This window comes from Falco rusticolus, chromosome Z, assembly GCF_015220075.1.
Source record: "Falco rusticolus isolate bFalRus1 chromosome Z, bFalRus1.pri, whole genome shotgun sequence".
Taxonomy (NCBI): Eukaryota; Metazoa; Chordata; class Aves; order Falconiformes; family Falconidae; genus Falco; species Falco rusticolus.
In genome coordinates this window covers 66,570-90,868 of record NC_051210.1, presented here as the reverse complement: position 1 = coordinate 90,868, position 24,299 = coordinate 66,570, and the positions used below count along the sequence as shown (strand labels likewise).

The window sequence follows — 24,299 nt, the reverse complement described above, 5'->3', positions numbered from 1 at the left end:
AGCCAGGTTGATGATAGGGCAGGTGGAGGTGCGGCAGCTCCTTCTTTTGCTGTTCAGCTCTTGTGTACGCAGCATGGCACCCTCAAGTAGCTGGTGCTCCAGGGGGGAAAAAAAAAGTCAGGCTCCAAGCCAAGCATCTGTCAGGACTCTGAAAGAACCAACCGCTGGCCTGCAGCAGCAGCAGCAGCGAGAAAGGCTCAGACACAGGTGGCAAGGTCCACGTGCTGCCCACACACAAGTGCCAGAGCACTGAGGATGGGGGCGAGAGGGATGTTGGTGTTGGTGCAGCCCTCCTGTAATAACAGGAGGAAAGCAGCACAAGGGACTTCTCCTCTGACCCCTGCCATGTGGTGCACCAGCAGCCTGGTGCAGGTTGCATGCCCCACACCACCTCACTCTGAGCGCATCATCTGTGTTCTGTCCTTGGGTGGTGCGCAGGGCATGGTCCTCCCACCCAGAAGCCAGCGTGCCCTGCTCTGCAGCCAGACAGGAACAAACATGTCCCAGAAGGGCTGCAGATGTTTGACCCCAAAGGGGAAAATTCCGGCTGGGGTGCAAATCCAGTGACAACTGCATAAGCAGATGAAATTTGTAAGCAAAGCTTTACTTACGTGTTCAGGTTGCTCAAAAATGGCTTGCTTTAAAACTGCCTAGTCTTCCTAGTTATGCTGCAAGGTTTTCTCCTGGGGGCAAACATGGGTGGGAATTAACAAATGGTGACCTTTTCCGCAGCGTTAGAAACTCTAACTTCATGTGAGATGCATAAGAAAACAGGCCAGAGAGAGAATGCCACTTAAAATGGTATTTTACTGCTTTTCAAATGCTTTTATTGCTCTATTTTTCCCCTACTGATATTCCATGAATTTTCAGTATTAATGTGCATTTTCAACTAGGTATTTTCAAAACTAATTGCATAGTTTCCAAGCAGGAAGATGTATAAAACTGACAGTAAGCCTATAGTAAGAGTATTAATGCAACATTTTCCAAACTCCTATGGCAAAGGAAGCAAAGGTAGCCACTGACTGTTTTCTAGCATGTGCTTTGCGGTTCGGCTCTTCTTGAGTGAACAAATGCCTTCTTCCTGGAACAAGGGAGAGGGCAGATTTCAGACAACATTACCAAGTAAGTCTTTCATAGGAAACTGAACTTTTCTTAAAAGCCCCGCTCTGACTCTACCAAAGATTCAATTTCGGCATAAGATACTGCATTTCCAGAATAGCTTTGAAGTGACACACTCCTCTCTTCCTCTTCTTTCCCACACCCTGACCTCCCAGTTTCAAATCTTGCTTTACACACGGCAGACAATTCACCATTGTACTACTTGCTGGTCCAGCATAACCTATGCTGTCTCACTGGAATGCATTACAGCAGGGACTAATGTCATGGTACAAATACTAGGAGTGACAGAGCCTCACAGAAGTCTGTTCCTATGGCTGAATGTAAAATATTACCATTCATTTACCTGTCTCGTCTTCATTCTCCTTTCTGGAAAGGATTCATTCCTGCCAGCAGCTGATACTTTGTCAAGGGTATGACTTGCATTCCCATCTGCGCTTTATTAAAAGAACCACCCAGCAACGTTTCATGCCAGCAAAGCTGCTTGTGCCCTTGTTGGGATAGGGGAAGGCTGGTACATTGAAATACCCTTCTCTGTTGCACGGGACGACCTTGTCAGTTGCTCTAGAGAAGGACAATCCAAATACACGCAACACATCTGACCAAGTCCTTCCCTGCAGCTGGCTGCTTTCTCATCTACAAACCCTGATTTGTGCAGTGGAAGGAGAGTGTGCCAAAGCCAGCTAGCTCCTGGTAATGGCATGCACTGTTATTGTTAGCGTTACCTGCTAGGCAGGGTTGTCCTGTGCCAGAAGGTATGCCTCCTTGTTTCTGTTCTGCTCAAGGACCGTGATGCTCCCATCTGCATGTGCCTCTCCAGCCGTGTTGGCAACGTGACACCGGTAGACCCCCTCATCTTCCTTCATTAGTTGGTCAATCTGGCAAAACCATCACAGAAAATAGTTTATTATCAACAGGCACATACATTCTGAACAGCACCCCGGAACCACTCTCACAACTAAGCACATTTGAAGTTTGCTGTTCGTTCAAAACAGGCACAAAATACTGCTCCTCTAGACAGTTACGAGGGCAATCTGCTCTGTGTGACGTGTCTGCCCGGAAGGTCCTCTTTGGTCCTTCTCTTACTGCTTTCACCGTTTGAACTTTGTCACTTCTCACTACCACCAAGACCTTGGGTGCTGCCTGTCCAAGCCTGTCCCATGTACCTGCTGTGCTGAACTTACCAAAACCCACCCTGTGCCTTCATCCTGCAAAGGTCCTCCCCAAGCCTGAACAGCCGTGTTTGCTCTGTCTCCAGGCAGCTCCTCCAGGAGGGTGACTCCTCTGTGTGACTCTGAGACCTGCAGAGTTTCATAGGAGTGTGAAGATGTTAGAGGACATCCATGAAATCCATTAGAAGCATTTACTCGTGATAATTGTCTCTGAACATGCTGTCACTGACATGCTTGGACAAGCAGGCAGAGGAGCTGCATGCAGGGCAGGGAGCAGGGAGAAGCAGGGTGATGCTCACTGGACAGGTGCTCTCTGCAGCTCCAGGGAAATATGCTGGTGAAATGCACCTCTTTCTGCCTACACCCAGCCTGTGCCAAGACTCTCATCCCCTTCTTCCTCATTGCCCTGAATTTGAGCCCTATTCACCCCTAAGAACGCCTGAGCTCACTTGGTCTCTCAGTGTAGCTCCTGTGTCAGCAGCAAAGAGCAGAAACCTTCTGTCACAGGTACTGGGGCTTTGGATACTTCAAAGCACTGCTCAATATGCCTATTGCTCAGCATCCTCCTGTGCTGCAGCATTGACCCCTACAGACTCGGTTCTCTGTGTATCTGAAGGGTTGAGAAAATTGCGCTTGCTTTGAAGTCTCTAAGGTTTTAGGCAAAATTTTTTTTGTGCAGTGTGGCTTCGAGACGCCTCAGGCTGACGTCATCACAGAGCAAGGCACTTTCAGACACGGAGATAAAACCATCCAGCAAACCAGTAGCACCAAGTAGTCTCTGTTTTACTAGATGCGTGGGCAGATGTCTGCTGGGCGTACATCCCAGTTGTGGTACTGACTGCTAAAACCATTCTCTAATTTGTAGTGCTTGACAAGGCACTCTGACGTTGTTCACTAGATTACATTACCATGAGAAGATGCTTGGATTCGTGATAACCTTTGGGGAGATGAGGACTAGACCTCCCCACCACATGGGCACTACCGGCTGCTGAAGCGTTGGAAGAAATTGTCCCTACTCTGCTTTCAGCGTGTATGCGGATGATGAATTGAATTACCTGAAATGTGGTGCAGCAACACAGAATGTGAGCATGGGAATGCAGAACCACATCTGCTGCTAGACAATGAAGGTGAGCCTCCTGTACCAGAGTCCCAGCATACCTTTCTCCAGGTGCCAACAGCCGTGGACACTGCCTTCGTGTCACAGGACGGGTACACCTGGGCCCTGGTGATGTTGTGAATTTTCTGTGGTGACAAAATGATCGTGGGAACTGGAAGAAAACAAGACACTTTCCTGGAGGTGATGTGGCCACCTGGCATGGCCAGCATTCCCAGAAACTGCTTGGGCCTTCTGCTTCCCTGTCAGGGAAGCTCGCTTTTCCTGTAACACTTTGCTGCTCTGCTTTGCGGATGGCATTTCTCCCACCCCACGCAGCTCCCAGCACCGGCGGCAGGGCAGGCAGGCAGGACAGGGCACTGACTTGGCATATGCGCCTTGCTGCAGAAGGGCAGCTGTGAACCTCAGGGGACACAGGGCATCGGCCACGCTGTGACACCAGCTCAGTGCAAGGCTGCTGTGCCAGAAAAGGTGTAAATACCCCCACAACCAAGAAGGTCACAGAATGAGAACCTGCTGCAGCTGCTGTGGAAGGATGAAGGCTGGGTATGAAGGACAAGGTTGTCCAGGCAGAATGAGGACTGGGACTCTTGGGTTGCAGTCTGGATTTATGTTAGACCAAAGGTGCTTACTCTATGCTGACTGATGTGTCTGTCTGTCTGTCCCCATTACTCTAACCCCAGCGCCACACGCCTTTGCATAAGACCACTGAGCTGGTGGACGAGGACATTTGAAAAACACAACCCGAGCAAAGAATCAGCATGGCATCAAGCTCATGTTTGGAGTGTTGTGTAAGGGAGTAGCACTGGTGGCAACTTCCAGGTGTGAAGTCAAGATCCCAGACAGATCTTGACAGGCCTATATGAACCTCATGAGGTTCAACAAGGCCAGGTGCAAGGTCCTGCACCTGGGAGAGGGCATCCCTCAGTATCAATACTGGGGGGATGAAGGGGCTGAGAAGACCCCTGCAGAGAAGGGTTTGGGGATACTGGGGGACGAAAAATTGGACAAGAATCAGCAACATGTGCTTGCTTTTACCTTGCTGACCCTCAGAGAAGATGACCTACTTCCAGTTTTATAGGAGAGAAATTTGTAATTTTTTTTTTTCTTGGTGCCATATGCACCATGCCGTTATGAAGGGCAAACCACACAAGTTAATGCTGCTGTACTACAGAACTATAGTTTTGGCTGGGAGAGAGTGAATTTTCTTTGTAGAAGGTGGGATGGTGCTATGTTTTGGCTTTTTGATGAAAAAGGTGCTTGGTAGCTCTCCAACGTTGTAGCTGCTCCTGAGCAGGGCTTGCACAGCAGCATCAAGGCCAGCAAGCAGGCTGGGGGCACAAGGACCTGGGCAGGGGGACACAGCTGGAACAGCTGCTGACCCCAACTGACCCGAGGGGTATCCCCTGCCCGATGGCATCACGCTCAGCAGGTGACACTGGGGGAAGCAGGAGGAAGGGGGGGATGTTCAGAGTGATGGTGTTACATGAGATGGAGCCCTGCTTTTCTGGAGATGCCTTAACACCTCCCTGCCAATGGGAAGCGGTAAATTAATTCCTTATGTTGTTTTGCTTGTGTGCAGCTCTTGCTTTACCTTGAAACTGTCTTTACCTCACCCCATGAGCTTTCCCACTTTTACCCTTCTGATTCTCTCCCCCCCCATCCCACTGTGGGGGAGTGAGAAAGGGGCTGCATGGGGCTTAGCTGCTCACTGGGGTAAAACAACAGCAATAATGCAAAAATGATACAACAAATCCACCTAAAAACCTGTTCTTTGCAAAGATAATGTTCAAGGGCATGTTTTCACACCCTAAAACATTTCAACATTTCTAGGTAAGAAAACTTTGTCCCACAACCCTCACCCTGACCTACTTCTCTGTATAGCCCTTTGATCCTCTGAACTGTGTTGCTCCCACAGTCATTGAGTCCGTTACCAGGAAGGAATCTGACACTCACCGTATCTAAATGTTCCCCATTGTTTGCAACATCTTTTTTTTTTAATTATTTTTATTTTTTTTCCAAATATGGCAATAGCAGTTCTGGGCTTGGCTTATTTTCCATCTGTCGAGTTCCCTGCCATTCTGTTTGAGCTGGAAAGTAACATGGTTTTTACTTCCCCTGCCTTATTAGACCACTTTCTGTATCAGTGCCATTGCTCTTACATTACCTTGGCTGGAGAGCAGCCAGTACTGAGGATCCTCTGCTGACTTACAGACCGAGGGTCATCAACTGGATTATCTGAATGCAAGCACGGAAAGAAGACAGTCTCTGCCACGCCATTCCCACCGTTTCATGGTTGCTTAGTTGCAGCTCATATTTTCAGCTGTTCTGTTCCCCCAGACCCTATCTTTGGTCTAAAGGTCTTTCTACTATCTTCTCTGAAGTTTATATCCCATGCATGCACATAAAGGTTCTCCCTGTCCAGTCAGTCACACAGTGAACCTACCCCTTGCTGTCTTCAGACATGGGGACAGAGTGTCTCATGTTAACCATCTCCTGGAACAACCAGATGTTCCTCCATCCATGCTGCAGTCCCACACTCCAAGCGCATAAAGCAATCTCTGCTTTGTTCGCGCTCCATGATCTCCCGTTGTCAGAGGGAGACAGACACAGGGAAAAGGAACATGAAAGAAGATGCAATTTAACACTGCAGAAAAAGAAGAGCAGGTAAGAGGTTGGCAAGCAAACCTCACAAGGGCTGCACTGAAGAAAGGAGTGTGACAGGGGGGTAGAGGCTGGGAAATTGCACCTGACATCAGCAACTTTCAGACTGATGGTAACTTGAAGCACGCGCTTGTTCTTTCACTGCCTGGCTCACACACCTGTCCACACATCCCTGCTTTGGTAAAACAGGATTCTGGTGACAACTCCACTATATAGTACCAATGAGGTATCACACTGAGCACGCTGGCACTGGCATCGCTGATTTCTCTCACCCTCATTCGCCAGGGGAAGGGGAAGGTGTTAGTGTTATCAGAGGAAAAGATGATTAAAGTATGTTTGATTCAGGTGTTTGCATATCAAATGCAGCATAAACTGCTTTGGATCCCATAGAAAGAGCAATTGCATTGAAGAAATACAGCTGGGGAGGGGCTGCTGACCTACACAGAAGTACAGCGCAGGTCCACACTTGTGCTGAAGCCAGATGAACCAGGTGTAAGCTGGGAACCCATCCCTGGCAAGCTGTTCTCCTGCTTGCCTGAATGGCAATCCTGAAGTCTGAAAATTAAGTACAAGCTCCTCATTTTGTTAAGAATTAGCACCCATAAATGGATGGAGATGCCTGGATAGTGAGTTTTCAGCTTGTGAAGCTCTCTTACGGTGACATCACAGATGGTTTTGCCGCTGAGGAATGAAAGCCCTTTTTATTTCAACAAAGTTGCAACAAATGGGGAACTGGTGGATATTTTGGAAACAATTCAAGTTTGTATGTTTTTCTGTTCATCACCATTTCAAATCTCACTCACAGCCAGCGCTACTTCAGTGCATCTCTAGTGGGATTTTTTACAAGTACTGTCTTTAAAGACCACGCTACTGTGGTGCAGGCTTCATGTTGGCTTCATCAGGTGTTCAGAGTGATACAGAATTTGCCTGAGGCTATTTTGTTTAGGTGTGTTTCGGATGGCTGCCAGAAAAATGGCATTTGACTTCGGAAACATATTCTACTGATGCAGATGGGGAAATGATAATGAGAAATCAACTTCCAGGCCACTGGCTGCTTCTGAGGTGCTTCTGTGAAATGGTTTCCCTACAAAATCCTCCATAATTCCCTAATATGACACAAGTTAGTGGATCTGTGTTATCACAGGCATGCAAAGAACAGTAAGTGATTGCATTCACCCTGTTAAGGAATGGAAAAAAGCCAGGAAGGCAGAAGTTTTCTAAAAAGAATTATTTCACTGGTATTCTGTTGTAGTGTACAGCTTTTTGCTAGAAAGCACAATGTAAAGCTGTAGATTTTGTCTGGTAGTGCTTACATTGCCATACTTAGGCAGGAAAGAACGAATGTAAATCAAAGTAAGGGTGGCAGCAACAGGAAAAAAGCATCAGCTTTGTTAACACAGAAGCAAAAGCACTAGCTGTAATTTTGTCATTTTTAAACCTATCTCGTAACAAAGTAATTTAAAATGTGTACTTCTGTGGCTGAAATCACTGGCAATGAGTCACTGTAAACAGAACAGCAGATCATCTTTGCCCTTCTGCTGATTAACTGAGTGCAAAGCTGCCTGGTCAGGTGCACAAGAACCTCCTGGTCTTAAATTCGATTCACAGTCTTGGTAAATCTCCAATCTCTGATGGATGCTTTTTCATCCACCAGATGTTTCTGTATCTTCTCTCTTCAAATTACTTCCCCTTCCTTGTATTAGAAAGGGGTTTCACCACTCCAGATCTTTCATGCAATAAGCCTGAGGACTGTAAATAGTACTGTTTACTTTCCCCATGCATGACATATTCCCAACAGTGTCCACGGACAAAACCAGTGCCATCAAAAATGCAAACGGAAAATGCAGATGATAGAAAATGAAAGCTGCTGAAATGAAACAAGTCAACACATCCTGATGCACCCATTCTGAAGAAGGCCCAGATAAGGTGCCAGCTGATGCAGACCACGTCGAGCTTCAGGGCCAGAAGGGAGTGTGAATTTCACAGCCAAGGGAAGTGCCAGCACAGTTCAGCGCTGACTGGGCAATCCCAGGCTTTGCCATGTACCTACTGCTGTGTGTAAATGCTCTGGGCATGACCAGCCATGGGAAGGAGGTATCTATGCAGACCCCAGATCACATCATATCTCTGAACAGCAAGGACCACCACCTCTCCTTCCTGGGGGATACAGGCAACATGCCCTAGATGCTCAGGCCTCACAGGTGCGCAGCTCCCAGGGAAAGCCCATGTATTGGTACTACATGCTCACAAATGCTGGCTGCAGCAATACACACATTCAACAGCACAACTCCGCTACATTCTGCACTTCGGGATGATACAGAAGTTACTGAAATGTAGGGAGCAGATTATTAAACACGGTGAGGTCTCTGAGAACAAGAACCCCCGTCTTTGGCGAAGTTTATCATGGGTTTTTAGTCATGATATTTGTTATCCTAATAGCAGCTGTCCTTCAACCAGTTGCCATTTTAGACCTTTTTTCATGACAAGTTTTAAAATAAAAAGAAAATGCAGGAGAACCTAACAGCAGAAGGCTTTCTTTGGGCATTGCTTACAAGAGGGAAACATAACATTTTGTGCATCACTTGTCATGTGAAAGGATAATGCTAGTGATCTATGCTATTCAGTATTTAAATTGCAGTTCTAATGCAGAACATTTAATAGCTTAGTTCAGCTAACTACAGGTTTGCATCCGAAGCTGAATGGCATTTGAGTGGCTCTCAGGCATGAAGACCTGTTCCAATTTTCACAAAGTGATATTCCAGGCCTCCTGTAGTTACTAAACATGTCACAAGCATAGGAACACAGCTGGAGAAGTCCTTTCTCCTGTGTTTTCCCCATTTACAAACAGTCTTTTCCATGACCAGGCTGTGTAACAGGCTTAGCTATTTCTGGGCCTGCCTTGGTCAGAATCCAAAGGAATTGGTAAATTTTTTTTGTCTGAACACAGCTGATGTATTTGCCAAACAAGAATCTATTAGGCATGAGCAACCATTCATTTAAATTGCACTAATCTTCTGCTTGGGATTCTCTCATGCAGCCACAGAGCCCTAGATGTCCAGAGGCATCTTAGGAGGGGCTATAAACAAGTTACTGTCCTGGTGCTTGAGAGAAAACAATTCCCAAATAAACAGCGGCCGTCTCTACTCAGTCCTCTCCCTAAGAAAGACAGATGCTATTCAATAGAGATAAAAGTGCTTGGGGTGTCTTAGCTGACCATCTCCTTCAAGCCTCAGAGGACAGGCTGTGCGCAATTCAAAATGCATTCCTTACCTCTCTCATGTTCTTAAGGGATCTAATTTTTCCCTGCGAGGCAAAGTCTGCCCCATAATCATTCCTGCACACCCCCCCATTCCCTGATGCTGCAAGTGCCTATTATTTGCCGTGCATAAATCAGAACTAATAACCCATGAGATAGGAAAGACAGTTGTTGCCCTTTGCTGAAGTTCAGGCTCGTTGTAAGTTCCCCACCAGCAGTTTCATCTACCATGTGAAAGCCTGCACCTTCCTTTACGAGCTGCCAGAATACCCCCTGCCACTCGTGTTTTCTCGAGCGCACAGCTCCATGCACCAGCTCTGCAGACCACATATCCAGCTGTGACCCAGCAGCTGTAGGAGACACGGACAGGTGACCCAGCAGCCAGCACCTTGCGAGGCAGTGCTGGCCAGCCTCCCCTTGGGTGGAGATGCTCTCACAGACATCTCGGGGCTCCGGCAGCAAGGCAGTACCCTGCTGAGGGCTGCAGCCACAAATGGTGCCAGAAAAAGTGACCGTTGTCCAGGGAAACTACAGGATTAACAGGGCAGTTACAGCAGTTCCATTAATGGTGGCTGGCTCCCAGGCTGTGCAGAGGCAGTTTTTTGATTTTTGATGATTTTTCATACCACCACTGACCTGAATGCAGCAGAATCCTGTTAAAACACAAACCCCCTACTGCTTCTCTTTCAGTTAGGTAAAAGGAGGGCTTAAAAGAGGGCTGGAATGAAAAGAAGTTAGCCAAAGAAGCAAAAAGCGTATGAGGGTGCAATGGCTACAGAAGTATCACTGCGCTTCCCAGTTGACAGGTCATGTCTGGGTAAAAAGCCTCTTGACATAGCAAACTTTTTCCATAGCAAAATTGTTTTCCAATTCTTGCTACTGCCAGAGTTTTATTCCTGGTAGGACATTTTAACAAACATTTCAGGGAATTGCTTCAACACTACAGTCACACAGAGGTAGCGAGCAGGGCGTTTCAGGTGGAAATTAGATGAGACACTGAGACTGTTCGGGATTGTGGCATCTTTTCAACATATAAGCACATGTGAAAGAACATTCACGGTTAGGAATAACATTTTTAAAACACTATAATGGGCAGCTTGTAAGGGGAAACGATTATGGGAAGGAAGACAGGTCCTGCTCACATACACCCATCCCTTAGTTTCTGTGAACGTTTTTTGCACTTCACAAACTCACAGTGCAGCACTGTACTGGGCACTGCTGCAGCCGCACCTTAAGTCATGGGTTCAGTTTTGGGCCCCTCACTTCAAGAGGGACGTAGAGGTGCTGGAGCGTGTCCAGAGATGGGCAACGGGGCTGGGGAAGGGGCTGGGGCACCAGTCTGATGAAGTGCGGCTGGGGGAACCGGGGGTGTTTAGCCTGGAGGACACTCTGGGGGGGGGACTTTATCGCTCCCTAGTTGGTCTCTTCTCCCAAGCACCAAGCAACAGGACAAGAGGGAACGGCCTCAAGTTGCACCAGGAGAGGTTTAGATTGGGCATTAGGAAAAATTTCTTCACAGAAAGGGTGGTCAGGCATTGAAACAGGCTGCCCAGGGAGGTGGTGGAGTCACCATCCCTGAGGGTGTTTAAAAAGCACATAGATGCAATGCTTAGGGACATGGTTCACCGATGGACTTGGCAGTCCTGGGTTAGCGTTTGGATTCGATCTTGAAGGTCTTTTCCAACCTAAATGATTCTATGCTAAAAACTGTCCTTCCTGCTTCACACAACAAGCCCAAGATGCTTTACAGTGCTGAGGCATTGAAGTATTTCTGTAGATCTGCACAGGCTGAACTGCCACAAAGCACTTTTAATGTAACAAAAGCCGTGTCTCAAACTGAGCAGCTGTCATGCTGCTCTAATGAAGACTTTAAAATGCATATGCAAGCACAGAGAGAGAGAAAGACACACAGAACAGACGAGATATTATCAGCCCTGAAAAGCCAGTGGCTGCATCTTGACTGCAGAACCAGATCAAGGCACACCAGCACCAGCAAGACATTGTAAATATTTTTAAACAGGGCTGGATGCACAGTTTCATTGACTTCACCAGGGACAGAAGCACTCGCAACATCTGCCAAAGTGCCTAAGCCTTGATAGTGAGCTTTAATAATGAATGATCCCAAGTATATAGCTATGCTTCTTTGGTTACAGTTAATTACTGAAACCTCCAGCCTGCCTGCCTGCCAAAGACAAGCAAGGGACCTGAATTTCACCCCAAACCCTCTGGAGAACCAGGAGGATGGAAGGAAGTTAAGGGTGATGGATTTTGATTTATTTGCAGAAGCAACGAACCTTTACAGTTCCCACTGAAACTGAAGGCCCCACTGCTCCTTCTGCACTGGGAAGTGGGTTTCGCTACGGAGCCTGGGCTGAACCCTGCATGACGGTTTACTGGCTTACTAAGCCTGCCCCCAAAAGTTGTCCCCTTCAGCATGGAGTAGGGGCTACGTGGGGCCCCATGAAGGGGAAGGATGCACAAGCCAGCTCTTCTCTGTCACAATACTCTCACGCTATTCAAGAGAACAAATTAGGGAAGTCCGCTTCTTCTGCAGCCTGGAATGTTCACCCAGGTAAGGTGCTCTCTTGTTTTCGTTTCAGCTGTACAAATAAGCCTGCTCCAGTCTTCCTTGTTTCCCAGCGAGACACAAGGCATGGAAGAGCTCTGTCTCCAGTGTGGATTTCCTAACAGCGAAGTAAGGAGGGTGTGCTAGTAGCTAGCAGCACACTCTGAATGCACTGTGAAGCTTGGGGTTTAGCCCCGCTCCTTCAGATCATGTTCTTCGGTCTGTTGCCAGCAAGCTGGTTGAGCACACATCCACTCTGCTCCGTATTTTCCAGCGCACTTTCATTTGTTACTCCAGCTGCTGTGGCTTGCACACACACGGGTGTCTACCAAATGTGTGCTACTGATGGACAGCACCAAAGCATCCAGACCTGCAGGCCTACCTACTTCCCAGTGTCTTTGGAATGCAATGCTTGCACATATCACAGCCCACTGCCCAAGACATTTGCTCTGCTGCTACTGAAAGAGGATTGTGACCAGTATCCCTTGCTCCTGGCCCCTGGTAATACGGTTAGCACAGCTAAGCCAAGCAAACGGCCATGCTCTGTGACTGAGAGTTGGTCACATACCAGTCCCCTTTTCCCTCCTCACCAGGCCCTGAAGGTCCTGTGCACCAGGCAGACTTCTTCCCTCTTTACTGGCCTTGAAGGTCCCAGGCAGCCAGCAAACCAGGCTGTGATAACCTTGCCACAGAACAGCGATGCGTAGCAGCACGCAGAGCACTGCCTGTAAAACTTAAGAAGCTACAAGTCCTAAGTCAGAGTTGGATTGGAGCTGCTGCTGGACGGCAAAACCTGTGACCCTCTGGTGGCCAAGGATGTCTCCACCATCACCTGCCTCCTCAGAGGACTGAGTGATGTACACTTTTATGTGGTTTTCAGTTGAGATTATTATTGTTATATGGATACAGCAAGCCTAGTATTAACATTTGGCCCAAACTGCAGAGGGTCCAGTTAAAGAAATAAACCTCAGCTGAGTGGAAACATGTAATTTGTTAAATCTGAAGGCTGGAAAGAACCAAACGTTCTCATCACCTTTTATGCTGTGCTTTTGGGAGATGAAAATAACCATGCTTCTTGTTTTCTGCAAAATTCCCCTGCTTTGCGCTGTGTAATTCAGGCACCAACAGAGACATTCTCTGCAACTTTACTCAGCCAAGCCTGCAGATAATATTAACTTTCAGGTTGGCAACCAAAAAATTTGCCCATAAAAGGACTTCTACTCTGTAAAGCAACCAGTATTTGGAACAAAGTCAGCAGATAATAGTATATCCCTTTCCTAAGAGTGCAATCAGCAATCGTTATAGCACATGGAAGTAATACAACAGATAATTAATTTCAGAGCACTAGAAAGCACTACACCAAGAAGACTCACCAAAAGAAGCCTCATTTATAAATACTGAATTGTATCTCCACTGGCACTTAATTTAGCAAGGCTTCTGCCTAACCTTTTGCTGTTTGAGTCAGTGAGAGGATCTGGGAGAGTGAGAAAAAACTCTGTAGAGATGGAAGGAGATTACATATTGACTGATACATTCATGATATTGTAAAAATCACTTTCGGTGTCAGCTCCTCAAAGCAGCCTGCGAGCAATTAAAATGTCACATGGAAGTCTCTCTCACTTCAGAAGCTCAGACATCAAGAAATACAGAAACTCTGGGCTTATCTGGAAAATTCCATGAAGACTTTTGTAGAGGCATTTGCTGCTGTTGCCAGAGCTGAACAAGCAGTGTTTGTCCATGCCTTGGGTTTCAATCCCTTAGTAATGACCAGAAATCCACTGCAAAGGGTACTTTTCTCCAATATTTAAACCAATTTCAGTGTATAGCTTCTTATGGGTGCACCAGAACTGTGACAAGAAGGCTAGACAATGAGAAACTGATAATCCAGTAGGATCTTCCCAACTCCCATCAAGGGCCTCAGGGAAGCTCATTAAAAAATAAACATACCAGAAAGGATGTTTTTGATCACAAATAGCAAAGGAAGCAGCTGTTACCCAGCTTCCACCAGTGTCCCATGGGGACAGCTAAAACCTGTCCCTGTGATTACAGCTGAATAAATTACTGCTTCTGAGTTATGATATAACAAGGTATTTACTCGCAAATGTGTGTCGTCCCCTCATCCCTCATCCTGTCTGTCCCCCCTGCCCCCATCTTTGAGTGCATTTATACCATGACTGGAACAATGGGACAAAGACTCAGGAGAACATAAATTGTATTTAGCAGGGGGTTTTGAGTAAAAAAAGCTGCAGAAAGGGACACAGGCACACAAGACACACAGATGCAGATGCAGACACTGAAAGAGCTGAGCCTGATTCCTCCATACCAGAAGAGCTAGCAGAGAGCAAACGGCCCTAAGAAAGGATTTACCTCTACCATGCAACAGAGACCACAGGGGCAGTCTGCAATGCCCACACAATGCTCTGTGTTGTTGAAGTCCTCATCCCACAAACGCACCTTCATGCAGCGTTGTCCTGTCCTTCTCTCCATGTTGGGTGCTATAGCTGATATACCCAGGAGGTAACAGAAGATTTCCTCTGGGTACTGGCCTTTGTACAGCGTGCAGGTTTTGGCTGAGTTAGGTGTACCACTGAGGACAGGATTACTTCAATCAGTTAATTTCATGGGTTGCTTACCACGTTGAGCAGATGGATATCTAAGTATATGTTAAAAACCTGCTAACAAGAGATGCTAAGGTTTAAGAACTGAACTTCCTGGCGGTACAAATTCCTTCTCAAAATACCACATGAGTTTAAAGCATTTTAAGTGTGTTTCCTTACAGAATTCAAGCCTCTGGTTATTCAGATATGCACAAGAGTACAGAATTGCAGGATACAAGTAAAGAATGCAACCTCGAATGGAAAAATTGTAGTTTTCTTTTTTTTCCCCTTTCCTAATGGTGATGATTTTGTTTCAGAATGCAGAAGAATCTTGCTATTTGGTTCTATTTTGCCATTTGCTTAATTAGTAGGGTGCCATCTCTGGCACCAGCAAATGTATTTAAACTTAAAACCGCTTTAAACCGTACAAGCTATCAGTCTGGCAGCATTGCACATCCCCCAAACTGGACCAGCGCATGTCTTAACTTGGAACGGCAGCGCTTTTGTGTCCTGAGGTGACCCAAAGGACGTGGGCGTACTAAGTCACGGGCCACCCACGGAGGAGCCGGTACCCTCCACTGGGACAGCGCTGGGAGACGCTTGCTTTTTTCCTGTGTCCCCTTCTGCGCCTGGAGCATCGTTCGGGGAAGGGGACGCACGGCCAAGGGAGGAGAGCCGGTGCTTAAAAATCCGCCCGCAAACCTCCCACCGCAGCCTCCGCCCCGCACCCGGCCATCCCCGACACCTCCCCGCCCCCCCCAGCCGCGACACCGGCGCGGGGGCTCGGGCTCCCCGGCGCCTGGCGGGGCGGCCGGCGTACCCACCGGGCTGGCACCGGGCGGCGGTAGCATCGAGGAAGCGGCGGCGGCGGGTGCCCCGGCGGCGGGTGCCCCAGCGGCGGCGGCGGGCGGCCCGGCGGTGGCGGGATGCGGAGTCGCAGGGCGCGGGGGCCGCCGCACCACCGCCCGTCGGGGCCGCAGGCGGTGCCGGCCGGCCGGCAGAGGCAGCTCCGGGAGGCTTGGGGGTCCGGGCCGCCGGGCCGCCGCCGGCTGGCGCACGCCAGGCTCTGCCGGCAGCGCCGTGCCCGCGCCCCGACGGCATCGCGGCAGCCGCGGGGGTCGCCCCCCAGCCTTAGGCAGAGCACGCAGCACCCGCAGGCGTTCCGCGCCCGCAGCCCGGGCACCACGCAGGCCGACGACGGGCACTGGGACGCCTCGCAGGATCCGCACCCCTCCGCCGTCGCGCCCAGACCGGGGCCGGGGCCCGGGGCTGGGGCCAAGACCGGCGGCGGCGGCAGCGGCAGCAGCAGCGGTGGCAGCAGCAACGGCAGCAGCAGCGGCGGCGCGGGTGGCGCGGGCATGGTGCGGACTGCAGACCCGGCAGGGCGGTCCGGGACGGTGGGAACACGGCTGCAGGCGCCGCCGGTTTTCACGGGGCAGCCGGGGAGCAGATGCCCCGCCGCCACCCCCCGCCGTGCCCGCCCCGCCGTGCCTGGGGGGCGCCGCGCAGGGCGGGCAGCGTGCGACGGGCCCGCGCCTCCCCCCGCACCTGTGCGCCCCTGACACGCACGTGTGTGTGGGGGGGGGGCACACGCGAAGGCACACGAATCCCCGCACAGATCCCCCCCCAGGCATGCCCCTGCTCCTTCGCCGCAGCACGCCCGCCCTGCCGCCGCGCCCTCCTGCACGCACCCGCTGCCTGCGCACCCGCTGCACCCACATGCACACCGGCCTTGGCCCTTCCACCCGCAGCCTTCCACTGCACCGGGCCCCAGCACGGCCCTTGGTCCTGGGGCACACACCGCGGCTGCTGCCCACCCCCTGCCAGGCACACCTGCGCTCCCACGCGCTCTCGGCGGGCATGCCCCATGCACCCGCTTTGCTGCAAACAGCGTTGCCACCGTGGCTTTTATCATGCTCTCCCAGACCACCCTTCCTGTCCTGCTCGCTGACGCGTTGCACTGTTGGCATCACCTCCTCTCCATGCACGACCCCCTTACATCCACCTGGCAGGCTTCTGCTTCACCCTTTGTCCTTCCAACAGCGTCCTCCCTGGCAGCAAGCAAAGGTCTCCTAAGCTGAGTCTGCTTGCATCAGGACAAAGCTCATTCAGAGAAGTCCTAGTAAGGTCACATAACAGGGTCCCGCACCTGGGGAGGAACAGCCCCCCACACCAGTACGGGCTGGGGCTGACCTGCTGGGGGGCAGCTCTGCGGACTGGGACCTGGGAGTGCTGGTGGGCAGCAAGATGCCCATGGGCCAGCCGTGTGACTTTGTGGCCAAGGTGGCCAGGGGGATCCTGGGGTCCATGAGGAGGAGCGGGGCCAGCAGGTGGAGGGAGGTGACCCTCCCCCTCTGCTCCGCCCTGGTGAGGCCACCTCTGGAGTGCTGTGTCCGTGCTAGGCTGCCCAGTTCAAGAGGGACAGGGAGCTACTGGAAAGGCTCCAGTGGAGGGGTACGAAGCTGATGAGGGGGCTGGAGCATCTCTCTCAGGACAGGCTGAGGGAGCTGGGCCTGTTTAGCCTGGAGGAGACTGAGAGGGGATCTTGTCAGTATCTGCAAATACCTTAAGGGCGAGTGTCAGGAGGACGGGGCTGGGCTCTTTCAGTGGTGCCCAGTGACAGGACCAGGACGGAGGCAACAGGCACAAACTGCAACACAGGAGGTTCCTTCTGAACACGAGGAAAAACTTCTTTTCTTTGAGGGTGACGGAGTGCTGGAAGAGGCTGCTCAGAGAGGCTGTGGCATCTCCTCTGGAGACATCAAAAACCACCCGGCCACGACACTGTGCAGGCTGCTGTAGGAGAGCCTGCCTGAGCAGGGGGTTGACCTAGATGGTCTCCAGAGGTGTCTTCCAGCCCTGACCAGTCTGTGATTCTGTGATGCTCTAATATAAAATTAAATTGCCCTCCTTCACTCCCAGAGCCTGGCATGACTTTTTCTATTGCTCCGCAGAGATACCATTAGCCTGTTAAAGCAAATCAAAACTTCTTGGGACACAACAAATTCAGCAGAGCTCAGCTCTTGTTGTTCATGACATTCCCAACAGAAGGTGTTGCTGAGAAGGTGAGGGTATGGCATCTCATTGCTTCTGCTGCTTTTTACGTGTCAGGCAGACAAATCAAATTAATTGCTCTTTCATAGGGTGGATTTCTAAGGACATTTTGTACATACCCACTCTTGGTTACTCTGAATTCTGCCTTTAAAGTCAGTATCTTTGACATGTGATGAAATTTTTTCTTATAGTATGTAGTAAATGCTGATGGCACAAAAAAAGAAAGGCTTCACCACTGTGAATATGTCACAAGTGATAATTATTAGTATTATTTAATATTTACATTACATTAATACTAAATAAATATTGCTAAATGATACCTCCCTACACAATCGCAGCTTAAGAATGAGGCAAGATGACACCTGTCTAATCAGGATATTAACTGTATTCATGACTAAGTACTCTGTGGTCAGTTACGCACTCAATACTTCAGTATACCAGCATGTTTTGCATACAAATCCTTCTGCAATTTGTCAAGGTGAAATTAGGCTAAAAATTATGTGCATTATAATTTGCAGGTTGACTTACAGCCACATACAGGCCTTAAAGAATTTTTTTCAGCTGTCTCAATATAGATTTTAATATGTGTGTGTGTATAAAGTGAATATATTTTACATACTTCATTTACACACCTGAAAAGTCACCAGGTTCTTTTCTTAAATGTCCAGTTACTGTGTACACCATGAACATGCAATATTGGCCTAAAATTAGGAACATATTTTTCTGGGTTTGTATGAGCATACACCTGCTTTCCTGAAGGGCCAAGTGTAAGAAGAGGTATGCATTTTGCAAGTTTCCAGGTGCTTTCATTGCTTGACTTTGATTTTTAGAGGAGCCTAAGAAAGGTTCTGATTGCTTCAGAGTAAATGTCTGACAAACCTGCTATCTTTCCTACAGCAGTGGCAAACAGCAATTAATTGCCTAAGGAAGACCAGAAGAGCCGAGCAAATGTTTTCAGAACTCTTCTTTTATTTCCTCAGATTTTTATTAAGTAGCCCTCAAATGATTTTTGGTTTCTTTTATCCATTGCTTTCTGAGTTGTTTTGAAGTTACAGGCATTTTCATAATCAATAGCTGTCCTGCAACAAGAAGTTTACAGGCTATTTTGTAAGTATTTGGATGGCGGTGGTGGGGTGGTGGGAAATCCTGTAAAAGAAATGTCTTCATTTGCTTGGAGTATGGCAGCTACTTGCATTTGATGCTCCAGGGATTTTGCACTGGAAGAGACAGAGAACAATGTTACTTGTTGCTCTGTCCAGATCACTGTGGATTTGAAATGCTGTAGCTCTCAATCTGTGTTTAAGGGAGGATGAGATGTAGCCTTTTTCCTTCAATGCTGTCACATTCCTTCTGTTCCTTTTCATTGTATTAATCAGGGAATCATAGCATCATTATATTGGAAAGGACCCTTAAGGTCATTGAGTCCAATCATTAACGTAGCACTGCCAGCTCCGCCACTAAGCAAGCCACCAGCGCCACATCTACACATCCTGTAAATACCTCCAGGGACGGTGACTCCAACACTTTCCTCAGCAGCCTGTTCCCAATGCTTGATAACCCTTTTGGTGAATAAATTTTTTATTCACCCAAATCTAAACCTCCCCTGGTGCAGCTTGAGGCTGTGGAGCAGAAGTTCATACAGTGTTGGAAACGCTGTAGACAGAGAGAATGTGAGGCTTTATAGCACATCCGTATTTTAATTGCTTATTGGAAATGGGCTTTGTGAAACCAGAACTTACTATATCTGCATGTTCAACTAGACTGTAGGAAGGCTCTAAATATTTATTGGACTCTAATCTGTGTTATATCTTGTATCTCACATCATATATGGGCTTATGTCATTGACAGGCTCGAGGAATGGGCCCATGTGGGCCTCATGAAGTTCAACAAGGTCAAGTGCAAAGTCTGGCACCTGGGTCAGGGCAATCCCCAGTATCAATACAAGCTGGGGGATGAGTGGATGGAGAGAAGCCCTGAAGAGAAGGACTTGAGGATACTGGCAGACAAAACATGGAACGAGCCAGTCATGTGTGCCTGCAGCCCAGAAAGCCAGCTGTATCCTGGGCCGCCTCAAAAGAAGCATGTCAAAGGAGGTGATTCTCCCCCTCTACTCTGCTCTTGTGAGACTCCACCTGAAGTCCTGCATCCAGCTGTGTGGTCCCAAGCAAAAGAAAGACATGGACCTGTTGGAGCAGATCCAGAGGAGGCCATGGAAGTGATGTGAGAGCTGGAACACTTCTGCTGTGAGGAAAGGCTGAATTGGGTTTGTTCATCCTGGAGAAGGGAAACCTCTGGGGAGACCTTATAGCAGCCTTTCAGAATATAAAGGGGGCTTATAAGAAAGACAGAGAGAGGCTTTTTACCAAGGACTCTAGTGACAGGACAAGGGACAATGGTTTTAAAGTGAAAGAGGGTAGGTTTAGATTGGACATAAGGAAGAAATGTTTTACAATGAGGGTGGTGAGACACTGGAACAGGTTGCTTTGGCTGTTCACTCAATTTCTGCTCACATTTTTGCTAATATTGCTCATGCTAAGGCCTGATGTATGCTGGGAGCTGTACCATTAGGTCAAAATGTGAGCATCACCTACACAGGGCAGGTAGCCAGAAAGAACTAAAGGGCCATTATGCTGCTGTTATCACCTACAGCTGGCTGTCTCCTGCAGCCATCATTTTTGCATATCAATTGTCTGGCAGTTTTGTTAGGATCCGCTAACTTATGGAAATGGTATAGACCAAACATTCAAGATGGAAGGTACAAAACCTCAGCTTATTCCAAAACCTTTTGAAGCAAATCCAACAGCAGCTGGACTGCTGAGGATTTTGTGCTTCCTGGTGTGATACAGAGGATGCCTGTATGGTGATGGAGGAGGAAGGATGTGTACTCTCACCATCAGCCAGAAAACTGATTTTTTGCTCATAGGTGCATGAATTAAGAATTACATGACTTGGATGGTGAATGAGTGAATTCACATGGCAGACTAGTTTGGAAAAAGGTGATTTGCCCTCGTTTTTCATGCTTGTTTGTTGTATTTCTTAATGAACTCATAGAATAACTTGCAGAGTATGTTGTCCTGTACATTTGAGCAATCCAAACGGACTGTGAGAGTTGCCCAGAGAAGCTGTGGATGCCCCATCACTGGAGTTGTCCAAGGCCAGATTGCAAGGGTCTTTGAGCAACACCAGTGGAAGGTGTCCCTGCCCATGGCAGGGGGTTGGAATAGATATTCTTTAAAGGTCCTTTGCAAAACAAACCATTCTGTGATTCTGTGTGTATGTATATATATATATATATATATTTATGTCAATTTACTACAAAACTACTACCAAGAAGCAAGTATAGAGATATCTCAAGTTATTACAAAAATTATCACTACTAAAGAAAACAAGGGTACGTGTATTTCAATATTAGCAGTAGTACTAAAGTAGCAAGGACATATGTATTTCCATATTAGCGGCAAGTATACTTATGATTAATTACTGACATGTGTGCCTGTGCATATAAATATTCAAAGTAGTTGCAGTATGGTGCTCATCAGACTGCTCCAGGGGAGAGGCCAGTCAACAATGGACAAAGTTTCACTTGAAACGTCATCAGCTTCTTGGAGTCTGCAGTCAGCCAGGTGTCCCTGGCCAGGGTCCAGTCTGTTGAGACCTTGTACAAAAAGTCCACACAAGGGGAACACTTGGAGAGGGAGAGAGAGGCTTCATTCCGGGTAGAAAGCACGTAATTTTTTATATCCCAGAGAAGTAAGAAGGCATAGGACACCACCACCTGAAGCAGCCTATAGATGTTGCTAACTTCTGGTTTCAGCCTGAGACTGTCAACAGACAATGTTTTTTTTCTGTTCTCTCAGATGAATTTTTACTTTTCCAGACTGTTTTTCTGTTCTTCCATCTGAAACAGCCAATAGCTGTCACCGGTTCCTCCAGGCTGTTTTCCACCTTTTTGACTCTTTTCACCTCTCTAGATGATAAGCAGTTTCTGGGGTTTGTGCTTATTGATGGTATCTCATGATGTCTCTGGTTTTGAGGTACTCAGCTGTGCTTCTCAAGGGTGCCCTGGGTTCCCCGGCCTGCTGGCATTTTTTCTGTCAGTGTTTTGACAGGAACCTTCTGACAGTCTTTCCCCCCACTATAACCAGGTTGCGTTTACAGCAGTTCCTGCCACTTCACCCCTGGGCCTACAGCTGCTGGTGGGTCACTGCAGGTGAGACTACACCGCATCTCTCCTGCCTCTTCATGTGTGAGATGGAGTACTTACACTTGCCTCAGGCCCAGCAATGGTGGTGTAACTTAAGTGAGGGTTTGTCAGCCGAGAACTGAGGTTACAGTACTGCTTCAGGTAAAAGTGATATACACAAGAGATTTGAAGCAAGACACAATACAGAAAAGCACAAAGCCAGCAGCTAGAATGAGAGCTAATTCCATTAAGATGTGCTATGCCCATGCTGCAAGGCCTGGAAGCCAAGACCATAGCCAGGAGCAGTCTGCTGGCAGACCTCTGAGCAGGGTTTTTTCTTGGACTAGTTGGTGAAAGGTTGGTGAGATGACTCAGACATGTTGCTGAGTCACCTTGTTGAGGAAATTTTGTGGTACCCCTTGAAGTGAATTAAGCACATACATAAGAAAGATTAAGAGTGCATCGGACAGAGTCCTACCGCTGTAAGCATTTCTACAAAGACTCTGCAACAGCGTGTTGCAAGCCCATTCCTTATATCCACTTGCACCAGCAGGTGAGGAATTATCACCACTGTGAGAAGTGCCTTGGGGCACATCAGCCCAGCCTTGGGTCCATCTGCTGGCCCAGCTCTGCTGCCCAAAGGTGGCCCCTGAGTGCTCCTGTCCGGGATGGCTACAGGATGATGCTGAGGCTGTATCTCTTCTGCCAAGAGAAACTTCATTTAGTTGGTCCTGTCACGATGGGTTTGAACACTCCATAGTTCCTACCTACAGGGTAATGGTTGTGGTGCAAATTAAAGGCTAAATGTTTAGATCAAAATGCGTAAGGACTAAGAGTGCTATGGTAGAAGTGCAGCCTGCTGTGGTGGCCCAAAGCCGGAACCACCCAGTTGATTTAAGTGCCCAGAACCATTGTGATGTTTACAGAATGAACACAGTGGATTAGGGAAACACTGAATTTCATTAAGCACGTTTGGCTTAAACGTATTGTCCAAAGAGAGTTACAGTCTAAACAGCCAGATATGTTGTTTGGGCCACCTGTGTCCCAATTATTGTTAGTACTCAGCCAAGCATTACTTGGCAGCTTGCAGCCTGGAGAATTAGGTGCAGTGAAATTGTATCTTTGACAGTTTGTTCTATTAACATTCATGTGAGATTCTGGAGTTCCAAGCCATTAAAACCACCTTTGTTTGCACTTGTTGATTCATTATTACAGGTCCATGAGATTTTTTGGTCAGAATCAATATAAGCTTGTTTCATTTCATGCCAAATTGTCAATCAGTATCATGAACAAGGTATTACCAGGGAAGATAGTATGAGTTTCCATTTCCTGATGTTGTGGTTAGAGTAACCTGAAGGAAAACACAAATCCACTTTGTCTCTTTTTGAATGTTAAATAATTTGGGTATCCATTGCTCAGAAATGAGATTTGTGTTACTCTGACGGTCAAGCACCTTCCACATGGTGCTTCAGAGGGGTGTTTGTAATACTCAGTGAAATCTTCCTTTTTGCAGATTATTAGTTCAGACAGTTATTAACACGTAACTGATGATTATAATTTTCACTTAAAGTTATGCTGCAGCTGGTATCAAAAACTTTCCAGCTCAGACTACTGGTTATGGTCTGTTGGTTGCTTAAAGCAGTCACTGTGTCATTAAGACGATGTGTCTAATTGTGATATGGGGAAATACTGGTTGAGGTTTTGGACTGACTGGTCTGAGTGTAAATTCCAATTTTACACTAATGTTAAGAAGTCCATCCCAGCATTCAATGATAACATTGTACTGGGGATGACAAGGAATGTGGAAAATCTATCTAAATCCTTGGGTTTCAGCCCATCTGTGTGTATCTTTACTTTTTGAAATGTGGTTGATTGTCTGATTGAATCACAGAGAGTAAAGGCAGGTGGGTAAACCGTTGTCTTAATCCTAAAATTAGGCATTTTGCACTAGCCTGAAGAATGGGTGGGCTGTACCTAAACCACTAATAATCTCTGCCCAGGTTAAAATATACTCCAATTTATTTGGAGTTCCTGGTAAAGCTCCTTTTAAAATTCATTTGCCACAAGAATGTCATGGTGTAATCCCAGCTGGTGACTAACCACCACATCGCTGCTCGCTCACTGCCCCCACAATGGGGTGAGAATCAGCAAAGTGAGAAAACAAACTCATGGGTTGAGATAACGACAGTTTAATTAGGTAAAGAGAAAGCCAAGCCGTGCCCACGAGCAAAGCAAACCAAGGAATTCAATCACCTTTTCCCATGAGCAGGGAGGTGTTCAGTCATCTCCAGGAAAGCAGGGTTCTATCACATGTGGTGGGGACTTGGGAAGTCAAATGCCATCACTCTGAACATCCCCCCCCTTCCTCCTGCTTCCCCCAGTGTCACCTGCTGAGCGTGATGCCATCGGGCAGGGGATACCCCTCGGGTCAGTTGGGGTCAGCAGCTGTTCCAGCTGTGTCCCCCTGCCCAGGTCCTTGTGCCCCCAGCCTGCTTGCTGGCCTTGATGCTGCTGTGCAAGCCCTGCTCAGGAGCAGCTACAACGTTGGAGAGCTACCAGCACTTTTTTCATCACCGA

The 24,299-nt window shown here is 48.0% G+C and overlaps 1 long non-coding RNA gene across 1 annotated transcript; it reads right to left on the bottom strand.

The window, feature by feature from the left end:
- Positions 1–787: 787 nt before the first annotated feature.
- On the bottom strand, positions 788–15,364 carry LOC119141930. Its single transcript, XR_005102091.1, has 5 exons — positions 15,310–15,364; positions 3,447–3,556; positions 2,301–2,417; positions 1,842–1,994; positions 788–1,081 (listed from the first exon to the last, which is right to left on the bottom strand). It is a non-coding gene; the product is annotated as an uncharacterized LOC119141930 (long non-coding RNA).
- Between the last annotated feature and the right edge of the window lie 8,935 nt (positions 15,365–24,299).